This window comes from Pelodiscus sinensis, chromosome 3, assembly GCF_052426305.1.
Source record: "Pelodiscus sinensis isolate ZL-2025 chromosome 3, ASM5242630v1, whole genome shotgun sequence".
In the NCBI taxonomy this organism is placed as follows: domain Eukaryota; kingdom Metazoa; phylum Chordata; order Testudines; family Trionychidae; genus Pelodiscus; species Pelodiscus sinensis.
Genome location: NC_143054.1, coordinates 9,492,866 through 9,518,650, shown reverse-complemented (window position 1 = coordinate 9,518,650; position 25,785 = coordinate 9,492,866). Strand labels below are relative to the sequence as shown.

The following is a 25,785-nucleotide window of genomic DNA, read 5'->3' as shown; positions in this document are numbered from 1 at the left end:
TTGTGAATGCACAAAGAAACATGTTAATTAAACCAACCACATCCATGTTGTCCATTAAAATACATATCAGACCCTAATAAAACACTTCGGGCACGTCTACACTACCACCCTAGTTTGAACTAGGGTGGTAATGTAGGCATACCACATTTGCAAATGAAGCCTGGGAAATTCAAATCCCGGGCTTCATTTGCAAGTGCGGTATGCCTACATTACCCCGCTAGTTCGAACTAGCGGGGTAGTGTAGACATACCCTTCTTCAGCACTAGTCTTAAACGGTAAAAATTGCCATCAAATTGATTATGACCAAGGGTTGAGAAAAAAACTAGAAATGTGGTGATACCCACTGGCTGAAAAATTCTAAAATCTAAAAGGGTACTTCTACACAGCGGGGCTATTTTGGGATGCTGGAACTATCCCAAAATAGCTACCCTATGTTTTTTGAACGCGCCCACTATTTTGAGATAGGTCTTGAAATGGCAGGCATGCTATTTTAGCATCCCTGTAACCCTCATTCCACAAGGGTTAAGGGATTTCTCAAAATAGCAAGTTATTTCAAATTTTGGCGCTGTGTAGACTGGCCAGATTTCAAAATATGCTATTTTGTAATTAAATTGAAATAAGATACACTATTTGCATAACACAAATTGTGTATTTTATTTCAAGTTTAGGGGAGTGTGTAGAAGCACGTAGAGAGAATGAGGTAGATTTTCTAACAATTCTGATTGAAACTGGAGGGTGGGGGGAGAAGGGAAAGGTGAAGGAACTTCCCTGAATTAATTCTCAGAGGGTATCTTTAGGGGGAAAAGTCAATCTTCATTTAAAATTTGTCATGAATGGGAACCCACCACAATCTTTATTAAGTTGTTCCGTTGGTTAATTATTGTTATAGTTCAAAATATGCACCTTGTTTCCAGTCTGAATTTGTCTATATTTAACTTACAGCCATTAGATTACATCATGTCATTTGCTATTAGATTGAAGAGTTGATGGTAAAATAATTGTTCCTCACATAAGCATTTATGAATTGTGATTACATCAACCCTTAACCTTGTTTAGCATGAGGAAACCTTTTGAGCTCTTTGAATGAATCACTTTATGGCATGTCTTCAAATTTGTTAATGATTTTCATGATTTCTCCAGCTGACTAATGTCTTTCTTGACTTATAAACACTGTAAATCCTTATGTAATTTTATGGAAGATGGGCCTTAAGATTTGCAATTCTAATTAAGTGCCTTGCAGAAATGAGTCTTTGATAACCCATTCAAGTATCATTCAAAAACATGAGCTGTCTTTGAAATAGAGTATCCAGCTAAAATTAATGAATCTTCATTTGCCTTTTGATTTTCTATTTGGATATCTGTCTCTCTCTGGCTGAGTAGTTGATTATATAATGTGTTGACAAGAAATGAATAGTAGATAAACACCTTCTAGCTATAATAAACTGGGGGTTCTTCTGCTGTGGAAATAGACTGCACACATAGTTCCTCCATCCCCTGATAGAAAAGTTAGAGTAATCTAGAATCCAGTAGAGTGCAGATTTCAAACCAAAATTTAAGAAAAGTAATACAAACTCTACTAGCAACACAAATTAACGCCTGTCTTGGCTTGTGAAAATGAGGCATAATAGAACTTATGAGCCGTAAAAAGCTCCTCATAAATTAAGCTGGATGATCTCATAAGAACATAAGAACATAAGAACGGCCGTACTGGGTCAGACCAAAGGTCCATCTAGCCCAGTATCCTGTCTACCGACAGTGGCCAGCACCAGGTGCCCCAGAGAGGGTGAACCGAAGACAATGATCAAGCGATTTGTCTCCTGCCATCCCTCTCCAGCCTCTGACAAACAGAGGCCAAGGACACCATTTTATCCCCTGGGTAATAGCCTTTTATGGACCTAACCTCCATGAATTTATCCAGCTTCTCTTTAAACTCTATTATAGTCCTAGCCTTCACAGCCTCCTCTGGCAAGGAGTTCCACAGGTTGACAACACGCTGTGTGAAGAAGAACTTCCTTTTATTAGTTTTAAACCTGCTACCCATTAATTTCATTTGGTGTCCTCTAGTTCTTCTATTATGGGAACTAATAAATAACTTTTCTTTATCAGCCCTCTCCACACCACTCATGATTTTATAGACCTCTATCATATCCCCCCTCAGTCTCCTCTTTTCTAAACTGAAAAGTCCCAGTCTCTTTAGCCTCTCCTCATATGGGACCCGTTCCAAACCCCTAATCATTTTAGTTGCCCTTTTCTGAACCCTTTCCAAGGCCAAAATATCTTTTTTGAGGTGAGGAGGCCACATCTGTACACAGTATTCAAGATATGGGTGTACCATAGTTTTATACAGAGGCAGCAAGATATTCTGGGTCTTATTTTCTATCCCTTTCCTAATAATTCCTAGCATCCTATTTGCCTTTTTGACCGCCGCTGCACTCTGTGTGGAAGTTTTCAGAGAACTGTCCACGATAACTCCAAGATCTCTTTCCTGATTTGTCGTAGCCAAATTAGCCCCCATCATACTGTACGTATAGTTGGGGTTATTTTTCCCGATGTGCATTACTTTACACTTATCCACATTAAATTTCATTTGCCATTTTGTTGCCCAATCACTCAGTTTGGTGAGATCTTCTTGGAGTCCCTCACAGTCTGCTTGTGTCTTGACTATCCTAAACAGTTTGGTATCATCTGCAAACTTTACTACCTCACTGCTTACCCCTTTCTCCAGATCATTTATGAATAAGTTGAAAAGGATTGGTCCCAGGACAGACCCTTGGGGTACACCACTAGTTACTCCTCTCCAATCTGAAAATTTACCATTTATTCCTACCCTTTGTTTCCTGTCTTTTAACCAGTTCTCAATCCAAGAAAGGACCTTCCCTCTTATCCCATGGCCATGTAATTTACACAAGAGCCTTTGGTGAGGGACCTTGTCAAAGGCTTTCTGAAAATCCAAGTATACTATATCTACTGGATCCCCCTTGTCCGCATGTTTGTTAACCCCTTCAAAGAACTCTAATAGATTAGTAAGACAGGATTTCCCTTTACAGAAGCCATGTTGACTTTTGTCCAACAAATTATGTTCTTCTACATGCTTCACAATTTTATTCTTTACTATTGTTTCGACTAATTTACCCGGTACTGAAGTTAGACTTACCGGTCTGTAATTGCCAGGATCGCCTCTAGAGCCCTTTTTAAATATTGGTGCCACGTTGGCTACCTTCCAGTCATTAGGTACGGAAGCCGATTTAAAGGATAGGTTACAAACCACAGATAATAGCTCAGCAATTTCCCATTTAAGTTCTTTTAGAACCCTTGGATGAATGCCATCCGGTCCTGGAGATTTGTTAACATTAAGTTTTTCTATTTGTTCCAAAACCTCACTTCAATCTGGGACAGTTCCTCAGATTCTATGTCAGTATCGCTGTCCTGGTCAGGTGGTCGGTAATATATCCCTACTGCTAATTTCTTATTATTGGAGCATGGAATTTCTATCCATAGCGATTCTATGGAACATGTTGATTCACTTAATATTTTTATTTCATTTGATTCTACATTATTTTTCACATACAGTGCCACTCCGCCACCCACCCGGCCAGCTCTATCCTTTCTATATATTATAGACTTTATACTAGGACTCTTAGATATTTAAAAAACAATTTCCTGGCAGCGATTTAAGCTGCATCACTTCTTCTCTCTTTCCTGAGAGAAATCGAGTAAGGGCATTAGAAACTTGAAATGCCACCGGCTTCCAGTTCTTTGATTCATCAACATTTGATGTCTGTTCTTTAGACAGGTAAGGTAAAGGCTAATGTTTTTGGTGGAGGAAAAGAAAGAGAAAACTCCTTTCACTAACTGTGAAATTCCTCAGTTTAGATATACATGAAAAACAAGCAAAGAAAAATACCCGTTCCTGGCTTAAAGTGTTTACAATGTTATTTCGTTCGTTTCTCATTTTAAAAAGGATGTTTACAATTTTATATGTTGGCAAAATAGTAACATTAACTATATACGAGTAAAATATCGATAAACATACAAAACAGATACACAAATGCCAACCCCTTCTGCCAACGTCTCACATTACACGTGTGTTCTCCAATTGCAGTCTGTACTAGGGACCTCATTTCAATGTGATAGGTATCTTTCCTTTGACTTCAAAGTGCTTTTGACCAGGGAGTTGTAAATACTCATATTGTAACACCGTAAGCCAATTGTTAATATTAATATTTGATTAATGTTTATAATTATTAATATTAATATTTAGGTCACTTTCTTATTACCAGATGGCAACATACACTTAATAAATTGGATATGTTTCAAAACAAAATTTCACCAGATCTGAATTTCACAATCCCCAGCAGCCCATAAATAGAGACTCTGCATCACCCGTGTATCTTGGAGTCTCTTCTCTCTGGTGACGTTGAGTTCCCAGCCAAACATCAGTCATGAAGATGCTCCACCTTCTCTTTGCTGTCTTCTTGCTGGTTCTGCAAAGCGCTCCAGGTAAGAGCATAATGATATGAAGAGACTGTCCTGAGATATCCTTATATTTTGTATGATATTTTTTCAACTGCCCCCCCCCCCCCCTCGCCCATTGAAGGGCTGTAGGGCTTACACGTTTTGCAGCAGAAAAAGTCTTGGGATCAGAAAGGTGATCCAGATCAATTCTGTTTGGCTGAACTATAACCAGCAATAATACCCCCAACAGTTGACCTAGCGGAGTTCCATTGGGATTGGTTCTTGCTGCTACAATATTCAACCTTCTTATCAAGGACCTTAACCCCTCCCCCCCCCAAAAAAATCATCAACTATAAAGTTTGCAGGTGACAAAAATGAAGGAAAAGGTCAGTGATTCAGATTTTTCTCAGCTGGTAAACTTGACATAGGGAAATAATATGTGTTTTCATATAGCTGAATATAAATATTTGTGTAAGGGGACTGTTACCCCTTACTAAAACTCTGTGGGAGTTTTTTGGTTTGCCAGCTTCAGAAGGGGAAGGATTCATGAGACTGACAGACCCCAGAGACAATGGAAAGCAGTCAACACTCCAGCTCAGCCTGACTGACAGGTTGTACGCGGGGATTGTTCTGGCTCTCTCTGAGCAAACAGAGAGCTGAAATAGTAGTGCAAGCTGTGTGAAGAAGTCCTGCAGCGACAGAACCAGACACAGACAGCCCAAGGAGTGCAAGCTGTGTGCAGAAGAAGTTCTGCAAAAACAGAGAGCTGAAAGAGTAGTGCAAGCTGTGTGGAGAGACAGTCTTGCAACAGTAGAGCCAGGCATACACAGCTCAAGGAGTGCAGACCCTGTGTTGAGCAGCAGACTGGCAGTGTTCAGAGAGCCAAAAGGAACAGAGAAGCAACACAAGGAGCTGGAACTGGCCAAGCAGCACAGCCTGCAGCTGGATGTGGTGAGCAGCTGGGAACTGCAAAGTGTGGGGAGAGGCTCTGGACTGGGAGAGGGGTCTGGCCACTTAGAGTTTGAGGCTGTGTGGTCACTGCCAGAGCAAGCGTGTACAGCCTGCAGCCCCCTCCCCTGCAGCACATCCAAGGCCTCTAAGGGGCCTCTAAGGAAGAGACTGTGGACTGTCCTTACACTCTGCAGGCTGCTGTTTTGATGTCCCTGTGCTACAGAGCAGGGCTGTGTATTCTCATTTAACCATTCTCATTTTTTCTTATTCTATTCTCTTTAATCAGTTGGGCTACGTCTACACTGGCCCCTTTTCCGTAAGGGGCATGTAAATTTCACCTATCGTCGCAGGGAAATCCGCGGGGGATTTAAATATCCCCCGCGGCATTTAAATAAAAATGGCCGCCGCTTTTTTCCGGCTTTTAAAAAAGCCGGAAAAGAGCGTCTAGACTGGCCCCGATCCTCCGGAAAAAGCGCCCTTTTCCGGAGGGTCTTATTCTTACTTCAAAGTAAGAATAAGACCCTCCGGAAAAGGGCGCTTTTTCCGGAGGATCGGGGCCAGTCTAGACGCTCTTTTCCGGCTTTTTTAAAAGCCGGAAAAAAGCGGCGGCCATTTTTATTTAAATGCCGCGGGGGATTTTTAAATCCCCCGCGGATTTCCCTGCGACGATAGGTGAAATTTACATGCCCCTTACGGAAAAGGGGCCAGTGTAGACGTAGCCTTGATGTTTAATAAATTGTATTTGCTTTGAACCTTATGAAGTGATCACTGGGCCAAGAAGGCCTGCAGTGTAAAGAGAGCACCTCGGAGTGGGGACACCCTAACTCCTGCCCCTAGTGACTACAAGGTCGGGGATTAAGCCCCAGGAAACCTGGGCCCAGCCTTGTTGGGGTTTCGAGGGCTCTGCTACTCAGGAGAGTGGAGGGGGAGCCCTCAGGATCAGGGAGGCCATGGGGTAAAGGAAGTGGGAGCGGGGACTCAGATCCTTTCGCTGGTCCATTTCACCAGGGTGGTATAGAAGCCAGGAAAGTTCCCCACAATAGCGGGACCATTCCCCCGCTTACATTTGAATATTGGGGGGAAAGCATATCACATGCATTTACAGGATGAGACACTGCAAAGATTTGGGGGCTGGGGATAGATAATCAACTGAACATGAGCTCCCAGTACAATGCTGTGACCAAAGGATTAATTCAAATTTTGGCTGTATAAAGAGGGAAATCTTAAGTTGGGGTAGGATACTTTTCCATAGCAGGATGTGTATTTGCCACATCCTATTATGACTACTTCGAGAATACTGTCTCCATTTCTGGTGTCCACAAGCCAAGAAGGATGTTGATCAGCCGGAGAGGATTTAGAGAAGAGCCATGAAAATTATTAAAGAATTAGTATATATGTCACATAGTTATTAATTCAAAGAGCTCAAAATGTTTACATCAACCATTAACCTTGCCTTTCATAAGGTAATCACAATTAATAATGCTTATGTGAGGAACAATAATTTTACCACCAATTCTTCTAGAGTTAATGGGAAATCTGTCTCTTATTTACCCTGCTGTGGGAATGAAAATCAAAAGTCTTTCTCTCTCCACAGGGTGCACCCACTGTCCTCCTGTGAATGTCAAGCAATGTGTACATTCTGGGGGCATTTGCTACGGAGTATGTTCTCCTCCATTTACAGATTTTGGAAGCTGCGGTATGGGGATCTCTTGCTGTAAATGGTTGGTAAGTGCAGGACCCACCAGGTGGCTAACATGGAGCATAGAGAACATTTGGGTCTCTAATCTTGACAGCTGTTTAGTGAGCTTGAAGGCTCAGAATAGAGAACCCTGGGGCAAAGGAAAATGTTATGCTGTGCTGATTCTGATCCATCCGGGATTCACATATTAGAATGACCTCCCAGCTGCTTTACCTTTGCTGTCTATGGCCTGCGCGCTTCTAGAAAAAGTCACCACAATTCTCACCCTATAACACCCAGCCTCGCCCCTGGACAGTGCTTACACGGAGAGTAGCATACAAACAATTATGCATGCCACATGCATCCATGTATTGCTGTTGCTCTCCTCCATGTGCTTTTAAAGCGCTCTCTGTTACCAGCTTGCCATCACGTGAACAAGGTCTATGAACAGATTCTGCCATATGGAGACATTGGCGTTTCATTTTAGAATGGGCAAATCAACAGGGAAGGACAAAAGCAAAGCCCCCAGGAGAGAGCGTGAAGGGTGTGTCTCCTTTCTAGCAGGCTGTGTCTACACTGGCATGAATTTCCGGAAATGCTTAAAACGGAATACTATTCCGTTTTCAGTTATTCCGGAAAAGGAGCATCTACATTGGCAGGCTGCTTTTCCGGAAAAGCGTCTGTGGCCAATGTAGACGCGCTTTTCCGGAAAAGAGCCCCGATCGCCATTTTCGTGATCGGGGCTTTTTTCTGGAAAAGACTACTGGGCTGTCTACACTGGCCCTTTTCTGGAACAGTGTTTCGGAATAAGGACTTATGCCCGAGCGGGAGCAGAATAGTTTTTCCGGAATAGCGGCTGATTTTGTACAGTAGAGCATCGTTGCTTTTCCGGAAATTCAAGGGCCAGTGTAGACAGCTCGCAGCTTATTCCGGAAAAGCGGCTGATTTTCTGGAATAAGTGGCCCAGTGTAGACACAGTCTCACTGTGTAGCACCTTTCTAACACTGTGTAGAGTGTCTGGTGTTGAAATGCGAATGAGTTTGCAGCTTTGTTACACTGGGAACTAGCAGATTTACCCAGCGTTGCTCGGGTATCTAACTCGAGAAATAGTTAGTTGGATTTTGTTGGGATATCAAAGGAGGAGGGAAGGAGGGCACAGCCTGGTCCCATCAGGAGCTGCATGGGGGCGGGGGGGGGGGGGAAGGGAACCCCCAGGCCTCAAGAAGAGTGGGGCAGGAGGAGAGGAGGGAAGGAGGACATCACTAGGCCCTGTGAGGAGCCAGCCACACAGGAGGGTGAAGGGAATCTCCATGCTCCAGGTGACGTGTCAGGGAGAGAAGGGAGACATTGCTAGGCCCTGTTGGAGCCTCATTGCAGGGGTGCGGCTCTCCCCAGTGCTCACTCTGCAGTATCCCAGCCCGGCACACTGCCCCCAGTGGTGAGTGTGAGGATCACGCCCAGGGCTGGCCCGAGCCATTCTTGTGCCCTGGGCAGCAGGCACATGCATGGCCCCGCCCCGGGCATGCGGCACCTAATTGACGTGTATGGGGCGCCGTACCTCCAGGTGTACGGTGCATGTGTGGCCCCACCCTCGGGCAGCAACCTATGGGAGGTGCCTGATGCGGCGCCCAGTACTACTTCAAGCAGGCGCTCCCCATAGGCAACAGCCCTGTTGCCCCGGGCAGCTGCCCGGCTAGCTCCCCCCTCTTAATCCGGCCCTGATCATGCCCCTCCTCTCTCTGCCCCTCCCTTTCCATGTTGGGGGGAAAAGCCTCCTTCCTGCCACATCCCTTGTTCCCAGCACAACCAAATGCTGGCTTTGCATTAAGCAAGGGTAAGAGAAAGCTGCCTACCAAAGCTAGGTGGCCCTAGCTGTTACTGTTTAGGAGGAGTTCTTGGACAGACAGAGAGACAGACAGATAGACAGACGTTTCGTTTCTAATATACATATAGATGGTTGTGTTTAGGGGGTGTATGATCTGTCATAGTTCAATATGAAACAACTGAGTCTATCAAAATAAAGCTAGAATATCTAGTGGCACATTGGCTTTTGGTTGACACTTCTATTATTAAAACTTTCAGGTTTTGTATATCATTGACAGAAGGATCCTATTTTCAAAAAATATCTAGACACAGACTCAATCATGGTATTTTCTTAGTGCCCTCACCATATTAATAGAAGCCAATCTGAGTCCATTATAACCCCTTCTTCTCACAGGCTTGTCCATCCCTGGAGAGGACTCCTTTCTGGATACCATTTCTGGATATGAAAGGCCTCTTGGCCTCAGACTGAGGGGAGTTGGTAGGACCTGTTGTTGAGTTTCTCTGGCAAGAGACAAAAGTATGGAAGAGCAAGAGAAATGACCTTGACAGAAATAAATGGCTCAGAAATGAACCCTGCAATGGAGTTTGGTAGAGAAGATTTTGAAAGTCCTGTATAAAAACAGCCAAGGGGGAGAAATGGTCATTTAGCCCCAAAAGAAGTAGCTTTAGGCCAGAAGGATTTGGGTTTTTATTTTGACTTCTTTTCTCCTTAGATTCAAGAGGTTTCTGATCAAACGGGAAAAAAAGTCCCACCTCAGTCACCTTGCAAATCTGATCCAGAGAAGGTAAACTGCACCCTCTCAATGTGCATATCACAACTTCACTAAAACAAACGGGTGGGAGGGGGCAGCACATTGAAAATCAATTTCTGGCATGGTCTTCACTACAAACTCCATTGAGAATGATGTAGTGGGAAAAAATGGAAATCAGCAGAATGCTGAATATGTGAGAACCACTGATCCAACAGGTGCCGGGCACCATTCCCACAACTGGGCTACCGAAAATGTGGGACCAGATCCTGAAAACACAATGAGCTTCCTTGAGCATAAAGTTGCTCTGATGTGTGTTTGTGGGATAGAGGTATAATCCAGGCACGTAGTGTGGTTCACTGTCCCATGTAAAAGCAGTGAGGAGTCCTGTGGCACTTTATAGACTAACCGAAGTGTTGGAGCATAAGCTTTCGTGGGCAAAGACCCACTTTGTCAGATGCATCTGACGAAGTGGGTCTTTGCCCACGAAAGCTTATGCTCCAACACTTCGGTTAGTCTATAAGGTGCCACAGGACTCCTCGCCACTTTTGCAGATTCAGACTAACACGGCTACCCCTCTGATACTTGTCACATGTCGTGGCACTTGGGCTATGTCTAGACTGCAGGCTTCCTTTGGAAGAAGCTTTTCTGGAAGAGATCTTCCGGAAATTTTTTTTTTGAAAAAGCATCTACACAGCAAAAGCACAATGAAAAAGCGATCTGCTTTTCCGAAAGATAGTGTCCACGTTGATTGGACGCTATCTCGCTTTTCAGTTGTGATTACTGTGGACCGAGTGGCCACCAGGGCACCTGTGCTTTTTCCTGGAGGCCTCTTCTTTTGAAAAAACATTCTCTTCCGAATCCACACACGCCTTTTTCCAAAAAAGCTTTTTTTTTTGTTGCTCTTCGTACCTGCCCACAGCTGGCGACAGACTTTGATGGGCCATGGGTGGGGAGGTCTTGCTTCCAGGCTCCCAAAAGAGGCAGGACCTCAGGTGGAAGGGGCAGGCCCAGCCAACCCTCAGCGCCACCCGGACAGCACTGTGTGGGGCTCCGGTGGTGATTTAAAGGGCATGGAGTTTTTAATTCACAGGGGGTATGTCTAGACTGCATCCCTCTGTCAGCAGAGGGATGCAGATTAGGCAGGTCGACATTGCAAATGAGGCAGGGATTTAAATATCCCGTGCCTAATTTGCATGAAAATGGCCACCGCGTTTTGCCGACTCAGCACTGCAAACCTCCTTGCAGGAGGCATATGGGATCTGTTGAAAAAGTCTTTCTTTCTCGACAGATCCCCCTCTAGACTGCCGCTTTCTGCGGACAAAGTGCTGGGTCAGCAAAAAGGTGGTGGCCATTTTAATGCAAATTAAGCACAGGATATTTAAATCTCTGCCTCATTTGCAATGTCGACCTACCTAATCTGCATCCCTCTGCTGACAGAAGGATGCAGTCTAGACATACCCACAGTGTCGAGACAACTTCTCCCTTTGCTCCCACCGCACTCCATTGGCAACCTTGCACCTGCTGGATCTATCCTTAAATGATGCATGTCCAGCCCAGTCAAATTCATGTTACAGGAGGGACAGGACTCAGAGGAGAAGTTGGGAGGAGTGAGACACTTTCCCAGACATTGTGGGCTTGTCTTCACATAAAACCCCTAGTATAGCACGGGGCATTGCGGCTGCTTTCCCAAATTGCTTCAGTGAAGAGGTTGTCTACAGCAACCGAAGACTTTCTTCCACCTTTGTTGGTATTCTATCTCCCAGATAGGCAATAGTTAGGTCCAGGGGAGAATTCTCCCATCCACCTAGTGCTCTCTGCTCTATTCGTGAGTTTGTCGGAATTCTGACAATCAGGGGTGTCAATTTTTCTCACTCCTGAGTGACAAAGATATACAGATATAATCTCCTACCGTGGACAGAGTCATATACCACGGAGACATGCTGAAGTCAGGGGATGCGAGTCTGGGATCTCTAGGCTAACAACTACAGTGTTCCTCAAGGCAAAGTTTAAGGCATTCTTTAAACGTAATGCATGGATTATGTAATTATGTATTTCTTGTTTTAGTTTTGCTACCAAGAAAAGAAGTGTTGAATAGAAAAGCTGGAGATGGAAGTGAGTCACATTGTTCTATACTTTCAGGACTCTTGGTACTACTCTTATAGGTCATGAAGTTAATCACATTTGGTATAGCTCACAATTTTGGTTAAAGTGTGCAGGACACTTTAAAATGTGACACTTGAAAAGTTTTCATGCATGTCGGAGTGAAAAATTGGTACAGTAGTTAGCACAGTTCATACATTCATGAATCATATGGCCTTCCCTTTAAATGTATCTAATTAATTTGGTTGTTGCTTAACTTTTTAGAATGTTAACAGGAAGGGTTTTGTAAATTAATCTGGCTGTGTGACAAGAGAGGAAAGTGTAAAGGGATAGGTGGTGGATGTTCTGAACTTGACAACACTTACCATTTCAACCAGGAAATGAACTCTCTCAAAGATTTAGCAATATCCAAATATCTTGACTAAATCTCTGTAGAAAAATGTTGTAGGAGAGAAATGAATCTCCTACTCTAGAGTTAACCAGAGTTATCTGGTTACTGGGGGGCTTTGCTTTTTATTTGAAATGGCTGACCATATTTTCCTTGTTTTCATGGATACAGATAGTCCCCGACTTACAAACAAGTTATGTTCCAAGCACTTGGTCATAACTTGATCTGTTCATAAGTCAGACCCCATTCATTTACATGTGACTGCACTGTTCGTAAGCGCGGATCGTGTACATAACTCAGGGACGTGCTTAATGGGAGGTTGGTGGTAAGGACGAACGGTCGTAAATCGATGTGTTCGTAACCCAGAGACTACCTGTATAAACATAGAGCATGAGAATCTGTTCCCTTTTCACAGTTCAGTGAGTGATGAACATAAGAACGGCTGTACTGGGTCAGACCAAAGGTCCTTCTAGCCCAGTATCCTGTCTACCGACAGTGGCCAGCACCAGGTGCCCCAGAGAGGGTGGACCGAAGACAACAATCAAGCGATTTGTCTCCTGCCATCTCTCTCCAGCCTCTGACAAACAGAGGCCAAGGACACCATTTTATCCCCTAGCTAATAGCCTTTTATGGACCTAACCTCCATGAAATTATCTAGCTTCTCTTTAAACTCTGTTATAGTCCTAGCCTTCACAGCCTCCTCTGGCAAGGAGTTCCACAGGTTGACTACACGCTGTGTGAAGAAGAACTTTCTTTTATTAGTTTTAAACCTGCTACCCATTAAATGGTAGCAGCAGTTGTCCATGCAGGATTTCTGGGAATCTTGGAGATGATGCCTTGCTTCTTAAATCCTTTGTATCCTTTTCATCTGGACTGTGAAGAATCTTGAGAGCTGGAAAAAAACCCACAAGGGAGCCCTTGTATCACCCATAATAGCTTGTTCTTCACCTTTTAATAAAAGTAACTGGCTGTGGTGGGGTGTTGCAAACATGTGAGGGAGTGTTTTGATTTACATGCAGTGGCTGTTTTGCTATTTCTTTCCCATACAAATTCCTTTACTCTTTTATTTTAAATTAAATATAAATGTAACCCTTCTGCCAGGGAATGCCAGCAGCAGCCAGGGCCGGGTTCAATGTCTAGGGATCCCTTTCCATCCACCTCACACAGAACTGGTTCGAGCCCCCACCCAGTAGCCTGGGAAATTCACACACCCCTTGGCGCCTCTGAGAGGCAATGCTTCCTCACTGACAAGCACAGAGTCTGAGGGTAGAAAATTTAATGAAAGAGGGAGAGAGGTTACATGGCATTAACTTGGGAAAATACCACAAACTTAGTTCCTAACCCCCCATGAGTAACCATCCCAGCTCAAATGGATTGAGCAATGTCCTTTGCTCCTCAGGCTTACTAGTCCAACAAGGTAAGGGTTCCATTCATTTACTCAAACTTTCTCTGTACCCCACTTCAAACACCCCACTTACAGCTCTGTCCAGTCAGTGTGGACCCTGACACATCACCCGGATGACTCCACTCATTGAGCCTGAGGCCATGCCACCTTTGTGCTGCTCCTGTGGTCTGCTGGTGCCGCCTGCCGCCACTCTTACCAGCTGCCCACCGGTCGTTCCCACCAGCTGCTCCACTGGCCGCCTGGCACCGCTCCGACTGCCTGCCTGATGGTTGTTCCTACCAGCTGCTCCACTGGCCGCCTGCTGCTGCTCCTACAGGCCGCCTGCCAGTCCTTCCCGCCAGCCACTCCGCTGGCCACCTTCTGGTCATTCCCGCCAGCCTCTCTGCTGGCCACCACTCCTACCGGCCACCTGCCGGTCGCTCCTGACAGCAATCTTGCTGGCTGTAATGGGTCTGTCTCCAGGCCAAACAAGAGACTTCAGCTCTTAGGGTATGTCTACACTACCACCCTAGTTCGAACTAGGGTGGTTAATGTAAGCAACCGAAGTTGCAAATGAAGCCCGGGATTTGAATTTCCCGGGCTTCATTTGCATCTTGCCGGGCGCCGCCATTTTTAAATCCCGGCTAGTTCGGACTCCGTGCCCGCGGCTACACGCGGCACGGACTAGGTAGTTCGGATTAGGCTTCCTATTCTGAACTACCGGTACACCTCGTGCCAAGCCTAATCCGAACTACCTAGTCCGTGCCGCATGTAGCAGCGGGCACAGAGTCCAAACTAGCGGGGATTTAAAAATGGCGGCGCCCGGCAAGATGCAAATGAAGCCCGGGAAATTCAAATCCCGGGCTTCATTTGCAACTTCGGTTGCCTACATTAACCACCCTAGTTCGAACTAGGGTGGTAGTGTAGACATACCCTTAGTGATTTCAACTTATTAGCCACCACCTAGGCTGGCAAAAGATTCTAGCTTCCACTGGACTAGCAAAAAGACTTCTGATTGAGTCTGCTTCAGGTCTGTTTTTAAAACAAGGGGGACAGTGGCAAGTTGAACTAGGCTTATAGCTCACACCTAACAGGCATGAAGCAGGCTGACTCAAGCCCTTTCCCCCACAACTCAGTTCACTCAATTCTGGAAGGGGGAGGCTTGTTCATCTGAGACCTCTTACAATGGTGGTGTCTCTCCTGCAAGCACTGGTGTCATATTTTACAGTTCCCACATTTAGGGGTAGCATGACTTGTGACCCCCACCACAGCCCAAATTAGATACAATACATCACATTCCATTCTAACAACGGATCCTCCATCAGCCCTGGCTGAATTGGATTTACATAACCACACCTCAGATTCCTCCCCCCTCCTGGCATGAGCTGTATTTACATATCAACAGTTAATTATCTTGCAAAGCTAAACAATTGGAGTGAGCACACCCATGCTCAGGGCAGCCCTCTCCTTTTAGCTGGCTGATAACAAGCAGTAGTTCAGCCCCTGCTTACATAAATAAAAGAAAAATGTTACATGTTTAAATCTGCTCAGAGCTGTTCCTAGATGCTCTTTTTCGAAAGAGGCTTGCAGTCTAGATGTAGCCTTGGTGATTAATTGGCACAGCTCTACTGAGGACACTCACTGCAATAAGATACCTAGGATTTTTGCCTAAAGGGAATCTGGACAACTGGAATTATCTGTGTACTCAAGCAGCTCTAAAATAACTATGTTTTCATTTGGATAACTAAAATGCATGCATTCCTGGGACTTATATTTTAAAACTGATGGGATGGATTGTTCTCCAGCATAGCTTCACTGGAGTCCTGAGTGGTTTCTTAAAACAGCTAGAATGGTAATTCAGGGAGTTCATTGACCCAGAAGTTATTAAAGCTGTGTCAGTCTTCCCTTTCTGGATTTCACAGGCATCACCGTAGATCAAACTTTAAAGGAAGAGTTAATGGGGAGTGTTGGGATATATAAAAAATTATTAGGGGTCTGGGATAGTGGTAAGGGGTCAGCCACAATTAGCATTGCCTTTAAACATGTTTTTTTCCTTTTGTTTCTGCAGTTTAGAAAGATAGATTAAGAATCCGACCAAAGCAGGTATTATCCTTTCTGATGTATAAATATGCTTTTCCCCTTCATTTTTGCAGCCTAGAAAGATAGATAAGCATGCAGCTGCTCTTCTTTGTTGTGTCTTTTACTTACTGGCCTATATAAAATATTTCAGGGTTACTTTTCTTGTAATCTCTGTAACCTGTTGATTCAGAAAGTTTGTAGCGTAGAAAAGTGTTGATTTAATTAGAAATGTTGTAAATAGTAATCAGGGTGGGTATAATAATATTCATCACCTGCCTGTTAATATTCATGGGATGGGAGTTAACATACCAAATAAGGTTTTAGGGAAAGTAGTGATAGACTGTGAATTAACATACTAAAATAGATAAAAGGATGTAATTGGTGCCACATTGTTGCCACTAGGAATGATGTGTTCAGAGTCCAAGGTTAACATGCATAGGCAATAAAGCAGTTCCATTTACTGCATCCACACATGGGTCTCCTGTTTCTTCTCTAATGGGGATTATTTGAGATGTGACTTGAGCAGTTGCCACATTGGGGGTGGGGTAAGGTATGGTTCTTAGTAGCCACACAATAGTCCCACTTGCTATCTCTCACCAACAGATATTTTAACTTCAGGGACTGTCACTATGACCAAAATAGTCCATTTTATACACACTCTAAAGATTGGTTTCTTCTTGGCAAAACTGCTGGGAGCCAGTCAGAAAAGGAGCCACGGTTCTAGTGAAGATTTGAAATGTCCACCCACAATAAATTCTTGCATCTTGTGCCAACCCCTCTTGTGCCATCCCAGACCCGTTAGGCCACAGTGGTTTGTGCAAAATGTCTTGGGACATATAACGAATTGGGTTAGCTCCAGTCAGCAACTTACTTCTGCAGGACACTTCCCATCGCCCTCCCCACATTGTGATCTTTGACCAACTTGATAGGATGTTGGGTCATTGCCCATGTGGCAATTTCTTTGCCAGCACTTAGGGCAGCTGCAGAAAGATCAAATTTTGAAGTCAGGAGAGACTCTTTGGCTGTGTCTAGACTGCACCCCTTTTGCGGAAAAGGGATGCAGATTAGACACATCGCAATTGCAAATGAAGTGGGGATTTAAATCTTCCCTGCTTCATTTGCATGAACATGGCTGCTTTTTTCCGACTTGGGGGCTTTGCCGGCAAAAAGCGCCAATCTAGACGGGGATCTTTCAGAAAATAAAGCCTTTTCCGAAAGATCCCTTATTTCTGATTTTAAGAGGAATAAGGGATCTTTCGGAAAAGGCTTTATTTTCAGAAAGATCCTCGTCTAGACTGGTGCTTTTTACTGGCAAAGCCCCAAGCCGGAAAAAAGCGGCAGCCATGTTCATGCAAATGAAGCGGGGAAGATTTAAATCCCCGCTTCATTTGCAATTGTGATGTGCCTAATCTGCATCCCTTTTCCGCAAAAGGGGTGCAGTCTAGACACAGCCTTTATGTGAAGTCTGTTAGAATAACAGTGGTAGAAAGGTAGGGCTGACTGGGACCACCAAGGGTGATCCAGCCCAGCCCTCTATGTGGGGGCTGGACCAAGTAAACGTAGACCATACTTGACAAGTGTTCTCCCACCCTGTTCTTAAAACTTCCAGTGACAGGGATTCAACAACGTCTCTGGGAACCACCTTACACAGTCTAATTGCCCTTTTAATTAGAAAGTTTTGCTTATATCTCCCTGTGACAGGGCATCTGCCCCACACTGGCCCTTTAAGGGGTTAAAACCCAGCCCTAGGTAAGGGCTGGAGCCATAGAGCAAGCAGATAGCTTCCAGTTAGGGCCCTGCTATGGGCTGTATAAATAAGGGCTCCAGGAGGATGGAAGGGAGAGACACTCTTGCTCCGACTGGGGAGCAAAAGGGACCTGGCTGTCAGGGAAGCTGGAAGCTTCCTGATTTAGAACAGGGTTGGGGAAGTCAGGCTGGGGAAGCTCTGGCCAGGCAAGCTCCCAGGCTGCAGGGCCTGAAGCAAGACCTGAAGGTACTAGGGCTTCAGGGAGGCAGCCAGGATAGGCAAAAGCAGCAGGTCCACATCCCTTTGCAAATGAGGAATGGCCATTTCTCATTGCAGTTTGCCCCTGTGGCAGGGGCTAGATGACAACTGGCAGAGGGTCACTGAGGCAAGGTGGACATAGGGGAATTGGGGGTCCCCAGAAGGAGAGGACTCCAAAGTGTGAGGGCACTATGGCAGGGCAATACCCTGGTAGAAGGGTGCCATGGTCTGAGAGAGACGTGGGCCCTGACCTAGAGTGGGGGAGAATAACAAGTAACAGTGGATGAAATATCAGCCAGAAGGGGGCATTCTAGCACCAAAAAGGCTAATTACCTGAGTGACCAGCAGGAGGCGCTCTTGGTGATGAGGCCCACCCTGTTACACTCCCCTAAATCCCTCTTGCTAAAATTTAATTATTTCTTGCACAACCTTCAGTGGACCTAAAAATCAAACAGTCTTTATCATCTTTATATCAACCCTTTCCATATTTGGAGGCTGTTCTCAGGCCCCCATCAGTCTTCTTTCCAGCAGACTACACATTCACAGGGTTGGGTTTTCTCATCCTTTGACATTTTAGCTGCTCCCCTCTGGAAACTTTCCAATTTGTCCACCTCATCCTGAAGTGTGGTCTCCAGAACTGCACACCAGCAGGGTCCTTCCCAGTGTTCAGTAGAGTGGGGCAATTTTGTCCCATGTCTTACATACAATCGGTGCCGAATACCTCCCAGAAGGATATTAACCTTTTTGCAACTACATCACATTGTTGATTCTTCTTCACTTTGGGCATGTCTAGACTACAAGCTTTTGTCGACAGAGGCTTTGTCGACAGATACTGTCAACAAAGCTTCTGTTGACAAAGAGCGTCTAGACTATATCCAGTTCTGTTGACAAAGCAAGCTGCTTTGTTGACATGAGAATGTAGACGCAAAGGACAGTGTAGATGCAATAACGCCTCCTGTCGACAGAACTCTGTCGACAAAAGGCATTATTCCCCAAGTTTTGCTGCTATTTTTTTTTGTGGGGGGGTGTGAGGGTTTCTCAAAAATCAAAAAGGGGGAGCGCGATGCCAAAAAGTTTGGGAACCACTGGAGGGGGTATAGCGGATGACAAAGGGTGTGTTTAGACTACAGGGTTTTGTCGACAAAAGTGGACTTTTGTCGACAAAACTATACCTGCGTCTACACTACCGCTGGGTTCTATATAGCAAGCCCGTTATTTCTAAATAAATTCAAAATAACCGGCTTCTTGCTCCAGCTTCTATAAACCTCATTGTACAAGGAGTAAGGGAAGTCGGAGGAAGAGTGCTCTATTTCAGAGTATGTGTAGGGGCACATCTAGATTACGTTTATTTTTCAGAAGGAGATATGCAAATTTGGTGCTAATTTGCATATCTTCTTCCACTCACTTTTTTACAGTGATTTTTTTTCAAAAGTGAAGGTAGTTTAGATGCGGTTCTTTCAGAAAAAAAAAAACCTTTTTCAAAAGAACCCTTCTTCCTCAAAAAATGAGGTCTAGTCTAGACATACCCTAGATGTGCCCAAATTCGAAATAAGCTATTTCAACTTAAGCTACGCAATTAGCGTAGCTCAAGTAGCGTAGTTTATTTCAAATCTAGCCCTGCTGTTTAGAGGGCTAGATTAATATTATAGGGTATGTCTACACTACCACCCTAGTTCGAACTACGGTGGTAGTATAGACATACCCATACTGATTAATATTATACAAAACAAATACACAAATGCACACACCCTAGAGCCAATAGTTCCCAGGTACAGCTGTGTTCTGGAATTATTTGATGCACAAGGACCCTCATTTAAATTTAATGGGAGGCATTCCATACTCTTCTGTGAAGTTTTGACTGGGTGGGAAACATTTGCTAGATTCATACCGGAACTTCCTCTAGGCAGGGACTTGTCGACTATTTCCCTGAAATTTTCCACAAGTTTTTTAATGTACATATTATAATAATTGTTAATAACAGATTGCACCATAAACTTGTTAAATGCGAACTGTTTCAAAACCAGATTTCAACAGTTCAGCATTTCACAATCCCCAGCAGTCCATAAATACTCTCCTTCTCCTGTCTATCTACCAGTCTCTTCTTTCTGGCAGCAATAAGATCCCAGGAAAACTTCAGCTATGAGGATTCTTTACCTTCTCTTTGCTGTTTTCTTCCTGGTGCTGCAAAGCTCTGCAGGTAAGATCATAATAAAATGAAGGGACAATATAGAAGCTTTTTTCTTCTTAAGTTTTTTTTTATGGTGTGTAGAAGAGACTTGATATTTAGTTGGAAAATAGTCCTGGGATCAGAAAAGCACTTTAAAGTGCCTATTAGGATCCATTCAGATTTGACTGAGGTATGACCTGTAGTAGGATCCCCAACAGGGACTGGTTCTTGCTAGTCAATATTTTTCTCAAGGGCTTGAAAGAAAGCATAAAATCATCACCTTTAAATTTTGTGTAACCCACATACTTACTGGGTTAATTCACTGGCTCATCTAGTGGCACTTAGACCACTTACAGGGACAATAATGTGTCTTCTACACAGCCTTAGCTGAGAGCCAGCAGGCTTTTAGCTCATGCATGGAAGTTCATACACTAAGCTCCAGAGTTCCCAGGTTCTGTTCCACCTGTCAGCGTTACATTTGCAGGTGTCAAAAATTAAGGGCGGGTCACTGATGCAGAGGACTTTGTATCACGAGGTAAGCTGGGCAAAAGTGAACAGTCATGCAGCTAGATATAAATATATAGACCTAGGAACAAAGCTCTACTATAGCCATAGGACAGACTGACTCCATTCTGGGAAGCAGTGACCCTGAAACACCAGATTTGAGGATTGTGGGTGGACAATGAGTTGAAAGTGAGCTTCCAGTGCAAACCTGTGGCTAAAAGGGTTAATGCAAAATCCTTGCATATGTACAGAGGAGAATCTCAAATAGGAACAGAGAGGTTATTTTATTTCTCTAGTTGTCACCTCCAGTTGTGACCACTTCTTAAACATTGTGTCCAGGTCTGGTGTCTGCACATCAGGGAGGATGCTGACAAATTGGAGAGGGTTGAGAGAAAAGCCACAGGAACAAATAAAGGATTAGAAGACAAGGCTTACAGTGATAGACTCAGAAAACTCAATCTCTTTAGCTTAGCAAAGAGAAGGTTAGGGGGTGAGTTGATCACAGTGTCTGAGTATGTAAGCAAGGGATAAATGTTTTATAATAGGCTCTTCAATCTAGTAAATAAAAGTACTAAGTGATCCAATAGTTTTATATTGAAGCTAGACAAATTCAGACTGGGAAGAAGGCGAACATTTTGAACAGTGACAGTAATGAACCATTGGAACAACTGAAGATGCTCTGCTGTGGGAATAAAAATCAAGATTGTTTTCTCTCTGTTTAGGCCGGAGTGATCCCAGATATTGTATAGGTCGGAGAGAATTCTGCTCCCCTGCATGCCGCTGGCCTTCTGTACAGATTGGAGTGTGCGCTATTGGTATCCCTTGCTGTAGAAGGAAGGTAAGTTCCAGATTCCATAAGGCAGACATCTCTGTGTAAACGGAACATTTATGTGTCTCTTTTCTACAGTTGCTGTTTCCTGACCTTGTAGGCTTAGAACACAGGGCACTTCCCTAGCACATGGGAAAAAGGAGACTATAATACTGCCCTGAATCTGAACTATCTGGGATTGCCACATATGAATAAGTTTACAGGCGCCTTACCCAGGACTTGTCCAGAATCTCCAGTGCTCAGTGATACAGAGATTGCCCCTCTCAGACCTAGTAACACCCAGCTTCACCCCCAGGCCAGTGTTTGCATGAAGAATAGCAGAGAGGCAATTAAGTGAACCATGTATGGGCAATTTGGCATCACATAGAGCCATAGAATCATAGAACCATAGAACTGGAAAAGACATCAGAAGGTCATCATGTCCAGCCCCCTGCTCTAAGCAGGACTAATCCCAACTATTTATGGCCACTCTGTCCATAAATAGGATCTGCAGCCAAAATCACCCCTAAGTCTACAGAGCTGTTTCATTTTAGAGCATAGGAAATAATAAAACAGGACAAAAGTAAAGACCATAGGAGAGAGCATGGGGAATGTGTCTTCTTGATATCATTGTGCAGTGCTTACCAGAGCAAGAGGGCTGCCATTTAACACGTTAATCCTTGATAATCAAAAAAGCAACGGATATAAGTTTTGAGTGGTGTGTGTGTGTGAAAGAGAGAACGAGCGAGGAGAGAGACCATAGGGTCTGTCATACTCAATCTCTTTATCTTAGCAAAGAGAAGATTGGGGGTGAGCTGATCACAATTTTTGAGTATGCAAGGGAGGAATAAATATTTAATAATAATTAAATAAAGTCACTGAGGGTATGTCTCAGCTGTTTTTCTGACAAAACTCGAGGAACGTCCACACCGCAATCATGTTCTTTCGCAAGAAAATCAAAAGAACAGAGGGGTTTTTCCGGCATTGGTAATCCTCGTTCTATGAGGAAGAAGCCTTTTTGTGAAAGAGCTCTTTTGCAAAATGGCATGTATAGACGGGGAAGAGGGAGTTCTTTCAGAAAAAGAGGAAAAAGGAAAAAGCGCGGGTGCCCTGGTGGCCACTCAGTCCATAGCAAACACAGCTTACATGTGAGAGAGCATCCATTCAGTGTGGACACTCTCTTTCGAAAAAGCAGATTGCTTTTTTGATGCACTTTTGCAGTGTGGATGCTGTCTTTTGGAAGAAGTTTTTTCAGAAGATCTCTTCCAAAAAAAGCTTCTTCCGAAAGACGCTTGTAGTCTGATGTAGCTTGAGTGACTCTAAAATGATTGACATGTTGTCCTCTTTTTTTTTTAAATGGTCAGGATTTGTGTATTTCACTCTTCATAATCATGGACAGAAGGACAATATTGTCAATAAACAGATGAGGACAGATTCAATCACAGAATTTTCTTGGTAGTAGCACTCACCATGACAGCTGCCAATTTGATTCCATTATAATTCCTTCTCGCCTGCTTGCCCATTTCTGGACAAGTCTCCTTTCTGGATCTCATTTCAGGATTTGGAAGGCTTCCTGGCCTCTGGATATGTCTAGACTACAGAGCTTTTCTGGTGTACTGGAGGTATCCTGGAAAAGCTCTGCCGCATCCAAAGTACACACCTGTTTTTCCAAAATAAATTTCAGAAAAGCAGACATGGTTTTTTCAGCATCCTTGTAAAACTTGTTTTACGAGGAAGAAGGGATGCTCCAAAAGAAAGTGTTTTTCTGACATTTGGCCCCAGGTAGAAGGGCCGAATGTCAGAAAAGCTTCTTTTGGAAAAAAGCTGAAAAAGAGACGCAAATTGCGACTTTTCTTTGTAATGTAGACACAAGACTGAGGGGAGCTGGTGGGACCCATTGTGAGTCTCTCCGGTAAGAAAGAGATCAGAGAAGACTAGGAGGGCAGAACTTAACAAGAAGAAATGGCTGAAAAATGAGGTCTGCAAAAGCAAGCTGGGAGGAACTCAGAGAAGAGCCGAGGAGAGGAGAAAATGGTGTCCCAACATGAAAACAGCTAAAAAGAAGAAATGTTCACTCGGCTCTGGAGGAAGCATCACTAGCCCAGTTTTCCTGTTGACATTGTTTTGCCCCAGGTGGGAGGAGAGGCCTGGTTCAGCTAGAGCTGAGTCACACACACACCCAACAAGGGAAACTGAGGCGTTGTCTGAGTCTGATGAGAAGATAAGCCACAATCTCACAACATTGATATTGTTTTTATTTTTAAATATGCTCAAAATGAGTTTGAAAGAGAAACTATCTGTGGAAGTAAGTCACGTTCTTCTACACCTTATATATTTTTGGTTTATTTTTCTGTGTATCATAGAGATCGTCAAGATTTGTAAAGTTCACAATTTTGATTAAATCCTTCCAGGGCATTTCAAATTTAGACTTATATTTTACACTTTTGATGAACATTTCAGTGACATTTTTGTATCATATTTCCAGCAGTTTTAATGTTTACTTTGCTGTGGCACTTTTTTGGTAATAAGCTCATTTGTTGTGGTTGTCACTTTAAGTGTGTCGAATGTTAATTGGAAGGTCATTTGTAAGAAAACGAGACTTTGCCTGCTTTACTAGAGAGCTAGGGGAGAAGGGAAGGCAGATCCATGTTCAAAAATCAGGCATGTTTATTTGCTAAGCCAGATGGGAGCAAGTTTAGATATACCGGACTATCTTCATTAAAAGTCCCTAAAATAATGTTGCAGGATTGCAATTCATCCTCTGCATTGGAGTTCACCAGGAATATCTGCTTTCACCAGTCAGTGATGTTTTTTGATGTGAAAGGCATTGCCATATTTTCCTTGTTTTAATGGCTATCATGCAGAATGTGAGAGTTTCCTCTCTTTTTGTAGTTCTAGTGAATGATGGCGACAGAAGTTGTTAATGCCGGACCTCTGGCTATCTGGGAAATGACGCCTTTTTTCCAAAATCCTTGGATCCTTTCCACCTGGGCTGTAAAGAATTTCTTGAGCTGGAAAATATCTTCAAGGGAGCCCGTGTATCACCCATAATAACTTGTTCTTATCCTTTTAATAAAAGTAACTGGCTGTAGCGGAGAATTACAAAAATTCTTGGAAGTGTTTTGATTGATTTATAGGGGTTACTTTTCTTCCCCTAAACTTTCCTTTCTTCTTTTTTTCATAAAATAAAATAAACTCACTGAGATAAACTGCTGCAAGTTCACAGAGCTAACAGCCTTGACAGCCCCTTGGGCAATAGGGCAATGGGGCTAGGGGACTAGCTCCATGTTCCTGGAAGGGATGGGGTCTTGGGTAGAAGGTGCGGGGATGGGAGCAGCCAGCCCTCAGTGCTGCCCAGGTGGTAGCAACCCCTCCAGGCAAGCCTACGGAGCAGCTTTGAGAGCGTGGCTTGGCCCTGCCCCCCACCCCAGGCAACCCTAGGTGCCTCTCTAAGCATGCCACATGGGGGCTCCCCCTGCGATTTAAAAGGGCAAGGGATCCAGGTGCCACTGTTGCTACTTTTGAATTGCTGAGCACCAGGGAAATTGCCCCTCCCATCAGCAGACCTTTAGATTACTTCTCTAACAAATGTGTCTGGCTGAGAGGTTGGGTTCACTTACAGCTTAGCTGCACGGTGTGTAATGCTCACATCACTGTGCCGCTGCATGCCAGCCCTCTCTCTGTTTCACTCATCTCTCAAATCTCCTCCCCCTCCCCTCACGAGACCCCCTTCTTTCTTACCTGAGCCTCTAGGCATGGCCCTGTGCAGCAGGCTCCCTGTCAGGAATCAGAATAGCGGTACAAAGGCCAAAGACCCTGGCTCCTGGAAACCTGGCTAAATTCTCAAGCCTGGGGTAACTGAGGCAGCCACATGGCATCCTCCCCTTGAGAGAAACAGCTGAACTTACGGGTCCTTTCTCATTTCTGTGCAGCAGCGAAAGATTGTGACCTCTATAAACCTGCTCATTTTTATCATAACCCCGTTCCTTTTCCTAGTACCATATCCCCCTGGTTTAAGCCCATCTCTTGCTATCACAGCCCTTACCATGGTGCCTGCAGGGACCAGCCCTGAAGAGACTTAAAGCACCGTGTGAGAATCAGTTTTACTATATGAAGAGGGAAGGCAGTGCATCCTAATAGTTAGAGCACTGGGTGAGGGCATAGTAAACCAGGAGTCTGTGCCTGTTTCTCTCCTGTTGGGTGACCCAGAGGCAAGGGTGCTGACAGTCTCTGTGGGCCCCTGTGTAAAGAGGGGGGGAGCACATCTCATAAGGGGCGGGGCCTCTGGTGGAAGGGGAGAGGACAGCCTGAGGCAACATCTGAAGTTCACCATGCCGACCCTAAGGCAGCCCTCTGCTCTTCCTGGACTGCAGCAACTCCCTATGTAGCCCGTAGCACACCTCAGAGTGGTTGATAGGGAATGGCCAATTGGGGTGACCCTCCCCTAAGCCTCATACTTCAGCAAGCCCCACGCTCTACAGCTAAAGAAGCCATCGGCAGCCCCACTGCAAGAACCTCTTCCCCGCCAGCACCCCCTGCCCACCGGCAGGCCCCACCAATGAGCACCGCCTCCTTCCTCTCAGAATCTGCTGTGGATGAGATGTTTTCCACGGCTGTGGGGAGGGAAAAAGATGGAGGGTGCAGTGCACTCGGGGGTGGGGGGGAGCAGAAGGCTGGATGGGGCAGGAAG

The 25,785-nt window shown here is 44.5% G+C and overlaps 1 non-coding gene across 2 annotated transcripts in view; it reads left to right on the top strand.

Annotated features, from left to right (window-relative positions):
- Positions 1 to 19,764, top strand: part of LOC102455312 (uncharacterized) — a 44,323-nt gene extending 24,559 nt beyond the window's left edge. Inside the window, exons 1-6 of one of the 2 annotated variants that reach the window (XR_016349092.1) lie at positions 208 to 5,406; positions 7,001 to 7,131; positions 9,622 to 9,693; positions 11,725 to 11,772; positions 15,601 to 15,635; positions 19,712 to 19,764. This is a non-coding gene — a transcript (uncharacterized LOC102455312). Of the gene's footprint in view, positions 1 to 207; positions 5,407 to 7,000; positions 7,132 to 9,621; positions 9,694 to 11,724; positions 11,773 to 15,600; positions 15,636 to 19,711 lie in introns of those variants that run through there. The other variant, XR_016349091.1, reaches the window with a different exon arrangement.
- Positions 19,765 to 25,785: the final 6,021 nt, after the last annotated feature.